This window comes from Enoplosus armatus, chromosome 19, assembly GCF_043641665.1.
Source record: "Enoplosus armatus isolate fEnoArm2 chromosome 19, fEnoArm2.hap1, whole genome shotgun sequence".
Taxonomy (NCBI): Eukaryota; Metazoa; Chordata; class Actinopteri; order Centrarchiformes; family Enoplosidae; genus Enoplosus; species Enoplosus armatus.
The window spans coordinates 19,757,499-19,767,834 of record NC_092198.1 but is presented as its reverse complement, the minus strand read 5'-3'; positions in this window follow the sequence as shown (position 1 = coordinate 19,767,834).

Genomic DNA, 10,336 nt, shown 5'->3' with positions numbered 1-10,336 from the left:
TCAGGGGAATCTTTACCGGTAATGCATGTGTGTGTGTTATAATGTTATAATGTTATACAGACTTGATTCTCTTTCTACTACTGAAAACTAGACCTGGATCAAATGAGATCAATATGTGTAGTTAATCTTCAGCGAAAAGGGACCAATGACCTCAACTGCAAACATGTGATTACAACACAAGCTACTTTAGACTGTTCAGCGTGTGTGTGAGGAACTTACTCTTCAAGTCTGGCAAATTGTGCCACTGTCTTTCTAAAAAAAAAAAAAATATTAGGGCTGCTTCCTCTTTCATTTCTTTTTAAAAAAAATTTTTTTTTTTAACTTTTGATAATTTAACTACATTTAGCTGATAATACTTACTGTGTTGAAGTAAAATTCTGAGTGTAGGACACCAACATGTAATGGAGTATTTTTCAGTTTCGGTATTCCTTGTTTTTGCTCAAGAAAAGGAGCTGAATACTTTTTCTCAAGATTACGAATTGCAAACACAACCAAATACAATACAGGAAACAATCCCAGCTACTTCACAAAATGAAGTCTACAAAAGTAAGGTTGTGAATTTCAATCTTCAAAAGAGGCTTGAATGATGATAACAAGTAAGCCCAAAGTCTCGGGGTCCTGATGGCCAAAGCCTGGTTGGCTCTGGCCTTCAGTCTGGCGATTAGATTTCATTTAGATCCCAAAAAAAGGAAGACGTGCAACCTGCCTCATGCCCTCTTCCACTGAGGGGATGGTGCCAAACCCAGACAATCCCAGGAGCTCAATCCGCTATGCCATCCCACCTACCCCTCTTATTTATATATTGTTTTTATTACATGCTAAGTGCTTTCCTTTCTGTTAAAGGAAATCTATCAGCCTCATACACACAACTAAATCTAAACCAATAACAACCCGTGTAATACCTGGTCATGACCTGCAGAGGGTGCTATTGATCGGCAACCTTGATGAGCTGTACGCCTGAAAGATATGCCGTCACATCAACTTCACCTGAGATAACAGGGAGAGAGAGAGAGGTGGTTAAAACTGACAAAAGACACCCCATTGTTACCGCGTGTGAAAAGAAAGTTAGGACAAACGGATGAACTGTTGAAGTCGATAAGGTAGTGTCAAGGATGGGAAGTATAATAGAGCTATTGATGATGATCTCCACAATTACAATACACTGTTCAGCGTTGATGGATGCTTTGTGCTCAGTGGGCCACGGTAATGAATGGCTATCACACAGCATGATACGATTTAAGTGTTTCTGATGGGGCAGATGGTTCAAGGGATTCAGGAGTACCTCTACGATGTTCAATGCAACTATTCTGAAAGCAAAAACCGCGTCTTATACTTACATTTGTTCTGTTTTCTTCACAGGCCGGGCACTAGCATTGTATTCGGATTGAAAAATCACGATTTGATTAAAAACACGCGGAAACAAAAAGGACACAGAAACAAGTGCGAGATGGAGCTTGGCATTGGCCTGTTTCTTTTAAAAACAGGTTGAAAGCATTTGTATTTGTGGTCCGTGAGAGATAAAATGATACGACGCGACAACTTTAATTAACGGTTGTAAGGTACAGTATGTGAGGCACAAGCTAGCACTGAACCAGACACAGAACCGTAAGCCGCAAAGTGAACTTTGATTCTTGTTATGAATAAGGTCAGTGATCTTAGATCTCTGCTATTACACTAACATGAGATGCACTTTCATTTAAAAATACGGGCATTCATTGTGGCTGGTGGGACCTGTGATGTTCAGCTGCCCCTTAAATGACCCAACATCCTGTTTCAACCAGAAGTGCATTGAAGGATGAAAGTTCAGTGCTTTGAATTTGCAAACATCTTGAAGTGAGCGCACGTCAGGGTTCCTGTAGATCTTGTTTTCCTTCTCGCCCTGGGTCAGCTTTAAAGGGTAACAAAATGAATCTAGCTATGGAGGGTACAACAGTTGCGTAATGTCCTTTGTGCCTCTGGAGAAGGCTAGCCGGATGGCAATGTCTGTCTGTCTGTCTGTCTGTCTGTCGGCTGGTCCACCAATTTGGTCCAGATTAAAATATCTCAACAACTACTGGATGGATTACCATATCATTCGGAACAGACATTCATACCCCATTTACACCTGGCATTAAAACGCGACCTGTATCTGGATTCCTTATCTGGATTCTCAGCCAGGTGTACATGCAATGTGACCACGTTCTTAAGAAATAAAATCTGCTCAACAAGTTGAAAGGTCATCTAACTCGTTTCTCCTTTCCTTGCCATCAAAAGCTACAGGTAGCAGCGGTAGCGGTGAGCTAGCAAGTCTCGCCTTGCCTTACCTTGTTGACAAGTCTGCAAGGGCCGCCGAATTAATTTGCATGTTGATTCTGATCACAGTATTCCAGGTGTCGATGCAAAGACCCAGTGATCAAAATAATGGATTCAGATCCAGATCACATGTTAATACCAGGTGTAAACGGGGCCGCATGGTCCCCAAAGGATTTTTGGTTTTTAGTGACATGTCTCGACAAATATTGGATGGATTACCATGAAATGAACTACAAAATATCCATGGTGCCCATAGGATGAATGCTAATGACTTTGAGGGATCCTCCTGACTTTTTTAGGCCAAAATGGGAACGTGTCCACCACTTTGGGTTATGACCAAATACCTGGCATTCCCATCAGCCTCAGCTGTACTTTGAGTTCAGTGGCAATTAGCAAACGTCAGCGGATAACACGCTTAACTAACATAGCTATGATAAGCATTGCTAAACATCAGCATTCTAGCGTTGTCACTGTGAGCATAAGCATTTAGCTCAAAAGATGAATGCGTTTAAAGGCTTGTCAGACGCCAAAAGACAACATGTCTAAGTCATTATTTTACCTCAGATTTCTGTGTCCGTTTTCTCAACAAAAGCAGAGGGATGCTCTGAGAGATAACAGTTTGTTTCTTTTCCGTGAAGCCCCTGCTTTCAGCTATGATAACTCACCTCATTGTTTCACTGAGAGACTAAGTGTGTTGGTTTTGTTCTATGTTCCTGCAAGTTGAAGGTCAGTCTCCTCCATAAAGGGGGACCGCAACAATGCTGCGCACGGAGCTGGTGAGCGAGAGGTGTGGGCTCTGCGGCGTCCAAGGTTCGCTGCTCAATCAATATCCCACTGTCAGACTTTAATTTAGAGATGTCTCTCTCTCTTAAAAGGGGGAAGAATGGCTGCTTCATCATTCAGGGTTTCACGCAATTTTTGTTTGTGTGACCAAAAAAAAACAACAAAAAAAAGAGGCCCTTTTTCCTTCTTCTTTCCTGCACAATGGCAGATATGGAAAAGAAGGTAAAACACAGTAAGATTATTTAACACCCATTTTTTTATTTTAAAGTTTCAGTATAGTTTATTGACAGGACTTTGCAAATCAGTTTGTTGGCAAAAGAAGCTAGGTCTAAAACCCCAGTGCTGAAATGATAAAATGATAAAACATTTTGTTGAAATCAAGGCCACCAAATCTCCTCCTCCGAAATCACTCCAAAATGACTTAGATCAATTAAAATATACAATGAAAACTGCCATGTCTCAAGTCAACTCTCTGTCTCTGCTACGACAAACAGAATATTTAATTTAAACCCAGTTTATTGTCAGAATTTTTCAGCAATAGCCATTAAATGTATTTATATTCAGTAATTACCTCTCTATATAGTAGTTTTCATTGTCAGTGGCGGAGTCCGCCATTCTAGCGCTAGATTCAAATGACCTACCTAAGTACAAGGTTTCACTTGAAACAAATACATTCCACTCCACATACATCAACCTCATATTTTACTGTTTACTCTCTCACAAGTGTATCTGAGTTATATTAAGTTATTGCAAAATGAATCATAAACACAAGGAGATATCCCATATATATATATATATATTTATATATACACATACACACAGCAAGGAAGAAACATCTCTAGTAACATTGAATTTGGACAACACACTGCATATAAATGAAACGTAAGCATAACAGGAAACACATTTGACAATTTTGCAACACATATGTGGCCCAAAGAAATGTGCTGCAAATACATGAATACTCCAAATCTTACAGGAAAACAAAGAACAAAGTTACAACATAGGTTTTCAGAGGATAGGTAAAGTGACGGACAAGCCGGCAGAAGTAATGTTAGTAGGTGTGTAAACAATATGAGCTTTTCGTCTTGCATGCTGCCCGTGTGTTGTCAAAGTGGTCTTCCTTAATCTTTGTTCATCTTCATTTGCTTGTGTTTTCTCCGCAGCATGATGAGGCCTCTCTCCCGCGGTAGAAAAGTCCAATGGAAAGATAATAGATCACCATAGTAATAGTAACAATAATAATAATAATAATAAAAAATAACAGTATTGTCTGCTTGTCCAAGAGCAAGAAATCTCATCACCTGGCCACGTAATCAATTTCAGTTTACCCTCTGACCAAGAAACCCAATCAAACTCCAGAAACATGTCATGGTCACTTTGTATTATGGACAAGAAAAACCTCATATAGTGCTCTTTCAGAGTGTCAGCTCTTTGTGTGTTTTCAATTACAGCCTCATTGGACAGAAGGTCCCGGCAAATGGATGCAGAATGATGGTGCGTTCGAGCAGACTATGGTAAACTTTGCAACACTTTTTTTAATTTTATTTTTTTTAATATATATATATATATATATATATATATATATATACATATATATAAACATTGTTCCTTAAATTGAATACATTTTTCCCTTGATTAAAGCATTGCTTAAGTGACTTGCCCTTGACTGTACCATTGTATGGCAGTGTGGTTTTGAAGGATGTGTGATTAAACACACACACCTTTAACTCTACACACAGTACAGGTATTTTATGCTCTGTGTACCCATGGAAGTGTTGCACATGGACGTGAAAAATAGAGCGAAAAACAGTTCATCTGGTTCATATCTTCACTGCTTTGTCTGCTGGATAAAGACGTGAAATGAATAAATGAAACTGCTAAGCAGGTTAGCATCATTGCGTCAAGCACACCGATGTTATTATCAAATAAGAGAGGCTCCCCTTAGTTCTCTTGACTGACCTGGTAAGTGCTTGTTATATAAATCTCTTTGTCCACCTTTGAGCTCGTCAGTGTTGGCCGTAATGCCGGAGAAACCAGGATTTTGAAATTGCCTTAATGTGGTTTGAGTCCATAACTACATCAAGATTTCTGGCCAGGTTTGTGTGTTTTTTTTTGTTGTTGTTTTTTTTACGTTAGCGATCAGCACTGACTTTAAAGACAATTATTTCTGTTTCATCTTTGTTTAACCGGAGGAAATGTTCACACATCCAATCACTGATTTGTTGAATGCGCTTAATCAGTGCTTGTATGGGACCATTGTCACCTGGTGATATTGTTATATAAATCTGTGTGTCGTCTGCACAATTGTTAAGTAAGATTATTTGTAGTTTTCCATAATCTGAGCTCATGGGAGCATGTAGATGTTGAACAGCAGAGGCCCGAGAATGGAGCCTTGGGGAACTCCGCGTCATTTTTGTACACTCGGATGTGTAATTACAGATCGGTCGACCGCTTTGAATTTAAGGCCATTCAAGGCCTCAAACAAGAGCAGTCTTGGTGCTGTGGTGCGGTTGAAATCCGGCCTTTTCAATGATCTTTCTTTAAAATAGGAGGTTAGATATGGGCCTATAATTGGTCTTTAGTGAGTGAAGTGTTGACTGTTTGCGTATATATTCCTCCCTTTTGGTTTCTGATTTAGTTTTTAAGGAGAGCACAGGACAAGTGATTTTATTTTAATAAAATGCTAATCCTAAAACAAAAAAAAAGACAGTTTGACTCCAGTTCATGGTCTGTTTGGACCATTTAAAAACTTCCATAGCAATGCATTATGTTACGTATTTACACATGTCAGATTTAAATCCCATAATATTGGAGAGTGGTGGCAATGAGACAGCTGATGTGTAACATTACCACAAAGGCACTGAAGAGGTCGCAAAAACCCTTTTAGATTGCGGAGGGCAGAGAACGCCGTTGCCTGGCCTAATATACACTTGTTACTTAGTTATTCGTGTTTTTTTCGTTTGGAAGAAATTCGCCAGAAAAACGTCTCCTCATTGCTTCACATCTTCTTTTGTTTCGGGGGTGGTGGTGGGGGGGGGGGGGGGGCACAATGCATCTCCATGTAGACGAGCAAGTACACAGCGCTGCACAAATATGCGCACATGCACACACAAGGGCCCAATGTACTGAGTCCAGCTGTCTCCATTACTGTAAGAGAATACCCCCGGCCAGTGCTCTAACACACTCCATCAATCTCCCTCTGTTTGACAGAAACTATGCCCACCTGTTCTCCCACAGTCCACACGCGGAGGCTCGGAGGCCGAAGCTCAACGCGCGACTTCGGGCTTCAGGTTTGGGTCGACGGAGGCTGAAAGTGGCCAGTGTGCCGTGTTCACGCGGCGAATAGCTGTCCCCCGGGGATTAAAGCCTCAGCTGCGGGGGTTTTCGGGTCTTTTTGACTGATTTAAGATGCTGTGATTCTCTGTAGACTTCAATACAGTAATAAAGTACTGCTACTTTACTTTGCTTTACTAGGACTTTATATTACTTTGTTCTACTGACAGCTGTAGTTGCTGGTTGCTGAAGATTTTTTTTGTCAGGTACGAATCTTTCTCCTCCAAAAGTCTTGTTCATGCCTTGTGACGCAGTTGCAGACATTTCTGTTTTGTATTCTCCAACTGTGACGAGCCATTTTATTTTTTTACTATTCATAATTGAGGTAAATGTACTGCCAGCACTTAACATATAGTTTTGTTGCTAAAATAACAAAATACAAGTCATAACATTAACATTTAATTATTTAATGAAAGACAAAACTGCACACAGACCTTCAGGAACCGGGATACTGACCATGTGTACGGCGATACAGATACAGAATTGGGTTCCTCGGGTATCTCGTGTGAACGTCACATCCTGAATATGACCAAAAGCAGGATAAATCGACTCGAACCAGCTAAATAAATGTAATGTAATGTAAAAACCAGGATACTAGTGCCTGGTTATCCATATCACTGTACAGTATCCCGGTTTCTATCGGAGTACTCCAGGTAGCATACCCAGGTTTCTGAATGCAGGTTAAGCTTCCCACACGTGCAAAACATAACCAGGATACACACTGCCGACATTTCAGCACAAAGAGGTTGGACTTTGTGGAGTTAGAACCCAGTGACTTCTCAGTTACGCTTAAAAGAAGACAGAAGGCTGGTTATTTTTGAACAGGTCGTGTTTAGTGGCACACTACACCAAAAAAAAAATAAAAAAAATAAAAAAAAGGCCTATTGCTTGACGTACTGTGAATTCAGGAAATCAGTCCTGAAGAAGCCAAAGGAGATCCAGCGCGGAGGCTTCAACATAAATCGCCTTCGAGACATATTTAGGCCGATGTCCACGTCCACCAGCTATTACACTTCGTATACTTTTGCGGAAATCATTTCTTGTCCGGAGACATCTGTGCCCGTAGGTGCAAATGTGAATGACTGCCTGTCTGTGTGTACAAGCCCTCTGGTGGATCTGTCCAGGATGTACCCTGCCTGTCTTCCAAATGATGTGAGCCGGGATTCACGCCTCACTTTTCAAGCTCAATTTATTATTTCGATTGACGTCTGTGTTTCTGCATTAAAAAAAAAAAACTAAACTAGAGCACGCTTGTCTAAATCTAGAATTTGTACAGCTGTCATTTCTTTAAAGATTAAAAGTCTTTAATTCCTAACTCAAACATTCCTCGCAGGTTGCGGGATTTGCAGGATTTGAGCCAATGGTCCTCTGATCTCTAACCTTTAGGCTGCAAAGAAAAAGAGGGGCCAAATCCTTTTAAACTCCTTCTTTTACTAAACTTTTTTTTTCTCCTTCTTCTTCTTCTTCTTGCGGCCACAGATCACCTGTCCAGCCAGACTCGCCAATCACTCTTCATCCCCCCTCCTCTTCCCACCTTTTCCCTCTCCTCCTTTTCTCTACCTGTTTGGTTCTCAGCTCCATCAAGAACACACACACACACACACACACACACACACCCTGGGGCCCCCGCAGGAAGTGGTGTGGTGGTGGTGGTGGTGGTGGTGGGGGAGAAGGGTTATGGAAGAAGGGGGTTCAAGGTGGGTCTCCTCTCAGGTTACCTGTCCAGGTAAGTCTGTGTTTGTTTAGTGTTACCTCCCAGCAGTCCGGAGGTCCAGGCTGAGACACGGAGAGCTCTCTGTTCAAGTGTGTGTGTGTGTGTGTGTGTGTGTGTGTGTGTGTGTGTGTGGGTGGCTTTACTGTGTGAGGCGCTGTTGACGTTTGAAAGGGGCGATACTTAATCCGACTATTGTGGAGGATTCTGCAGATCCTCCTCTCGCACTCGACAGCAGCCTCAACAGTTCTGTGTCTGTGTCATATTCTCCCGCCCGGCAGCAACCAGGCCCCCCCGACGTCCGATGCCTGTGTGTGTGTGTGTGTGTGTGTGTGTCTTTTAAAAATAAAATCACAGCAATAGATGGGACCCATCTATCGTCCCAGATAAGACCCGTCAATGTACTGTTGGCTGAGGTTCAGGGCGCAGCAGACGCCGAGCTTTCACTGCCTCTGAGAAACATACAGACAGCTGAGCTGGGAGAGAGACGGCCGGCCCGGCTGCTTTTAAGTGGAGATGATATTGGAAAGACTTCGGAGGAGAAAAAAAAAAAAAAAAAAAAAACCCACTTTCAGCACTGGTCTGCTTGGCCGCTGTCTGACGCTCAGAGAGGAATTCAGGAAAGCCTTTATGTTTGCTTTTAGTGTCTGCTTGGTTTATCTCTGGTTTGGTTTTTGATTGGTTTTGTTTCGTTTCATAGACGGCGCGAGATTAGCGAGCGGACCGGAACCCAAAAATAGAGAGACCGTCGACAAAGCTGAAGCCTCCCAACTTCCAGAAAATCAAGGTGTCGCGGCGTTCCCAGCGCTGGACACGCTGCTTGATTGACCTGAGATCTCAAGAAAGGACCGTTTATGTGCTGTTCGCATGTGTGTGTGTGTGTGTGTGTGTGTGACAAGAGCTCAAAGACTTATCCTGACAAAGACCTGGCAGGCACGACTGAACTGAAATAACTTCTTCAACTTTCTGATAAGTTTGAGTCTATATCGCAGAGAACCACCAGTACCTTTATCCTACATTCCTATAAAGAGGTATAAGACTGTGTGTGTGTGTGTGTGTGTGTGCGCTGCAGCAACTTCTTGTCCACAAGGAGCCCTTTTTGGTGTTTGGGAATCTGTCCCCACTGTTCCAGTTTCCACTTCTCCCCCGCTTGAAATCGATGGAAATCAAGCGCGTGGGAGGTAAACAAACCCCAATAAAAGTCAGGCCGTGTGCGCTCGGCAGCGGGATTTGTTTTACCCCACAGCTGACAGTTTTTGGCCGCCGGAGCCTGGATAACAAGAAGCACAGCTGTGTTTCCACCCGCCCCCCCCCCCCCCCCCCCCCCCCCCCCGGGCCCTCCACCCGAGCGGCGAGAAACGTCTGGTCCCTTCACTGACTGGGCTCATGGCGAGCAGATCGACCTGTGAAATGATTTTTTTTTAATGCCGCCCGTCGCTGTGTTTGTTGATGCAAGTTTTTGCCCAGCTGAATATGTCACCGACATTTGCTCAGCTTTTTCTCCATAATGGCATTCCAACATGTGCACAATCAAAACATATGAATGCTGGTGTTGGACTGATGCTTTGGATGTTGAAGGCTGAGTGTTTTTATTTTTATTTTTTTTTACCTTTTTAAAATTTTTGTGCCTACCCTATTCAAATGGTCCTTGTAATGTGTTTTTATGATGACCCTGACGAAGGCCACAAGCCAAACCAAGTTGGTCTAACAATAAAGTTGTTCTGTTGACTACAGTACAAGTGTTGCTGGAGTATTGACTCTAAGCAAAGTGGTCTATCTCGTGTCAAAGTCCAGCGTTTTGTTGATCCATTTAACGCCACCCACTTATTGGTTTGCCACTTAAACACGAGACATTTGAAGCTGTTCGAAGCAAACCACCGATGCTGCCATTAGACCACAACAGTTAAGCAATGGGTCCCACCGTGCACTCCCCGATTCTCCCCGAAACCGGCGGACAGAAAAGAGAGACCAGCTGGGGAACACAGTGGAGCGTTTGGCAGCTCAGGAGCCCAGGTATCTCCCTCGGGGGTTGGTGGAGGAAACTTAAACATGGGAAGTTCAAAATGTTTGATCATCACGTGATTCACGTAGACTTCAGATAGTTCCGGGAAGTTCTTTGCAGGCAATTTGAATGCGAGACAGAGCTGCGATTTTTTGGTAATTAGTTCGAGAGCGGAGTTGACGTAACTCTCTCTCTCTCTACACGGCGAAACCTGT